Source organism: Chaetura pelagica, unplaced genomic scaffold (assembly GCF_000747805.2).
Source record: "Chaetura pelagica isolate M959 unplaced genomic scaffold, ChaPel_1.0 scaffold356, whole genome shotgun sequence".
NCBI lineage: Eukaryota > Metazoa > Chordata > Aves > Apodiformes > Apodidae > Chaetura > Chaetura pelagica.
In genome coordinates, this window is record NW_009953964.1 from 10,111,432 (window position 1) to 10,112,487 (window position 1,056).

Sequence of the window (1,056 nt, forward strand, 5' to 3'; positions counted from 1 at the left end):
CCCTATCTACCAGGCACTGAACCCCCCCTCTGACCCCAAACCTGCCTCCCCTCCTTTGCCTTCCCTGAGTTGATGTTCCTATGGAGCTCCAGAGGTTGGAGCAGGCAGCAGCAGCCATCTGCCCCCACTTTGAGCTCACAATCTGCTCTGCAGCCCATGGCAGGGTCCGTGGGAGGACCCTCAAACAGCAGTGCCATGTTTGAGGGGGCAGCCACGTGGCCCCATGGACCAAGAGGTGTCTGTCAGCAGAATATCCCTTAACTGTCTTCTCTGGTCATCCCAGGAGCCGAGATAATTCTTCTTCCCCACACAGGATGCATCTCATGGTGTGCACTGCTCTCTTGATGCAACCACCATCCTCTTGATAGCAAGGTAGAGACTTCACTACCCATTTCCAAAGGTCCAGGACCTGTGCCAAACAGGGAAACCCAGATGTGAACAGGCTGTGGGAACATCAGAGGAGGAACTGGTGGCTCCTCTGCCATCCATCCCTCAAAGGCCACCCACCTTGGTTGAATGCCCCACCTGCAGGTTGACAGGGAGTGGGAGAGGGGACAGTGGAGGGGGCTGTATCAAGTGGCTCCTTCCTCCTTTGGGTTGTTGTCCCTTTTTTCTAACTGTTGCACAATTTTAGGGCTTTTGTAACATTTTTTGGACAAGCAGGGAAAAGATGTTAACAGTGGTTTAAGAAAAAAAAAAAGAGCTATCTCTCATATATGATATATATGAAATATATATATATATACACACATACAGCAAATCTCTATGGAAATATTTATTTAAGATGATTGCAAAAAAAAGTATATTATAATTAAGAGTATACCAAGCTTTGTCAAGTAACAAGAAGTCAGGCCCTGGGGAGGGGTGGCTGCCTGTCCCCTCCTGTCTGTCAGGCCGTGGGGCTGCAGCTGAAGCCTTTCTCTTCTCTTTTTTGTAAGTGCACTCAAACTGTGGAGCAGTGTGACCGTGTTGGATTCAGCTTGATGGGGGGAGGGGGTGGGGGGGTGGGAGAGGGACTGATTTGGTTTCCTTTTTTCTTTGTGTGTGGTTTTTTTT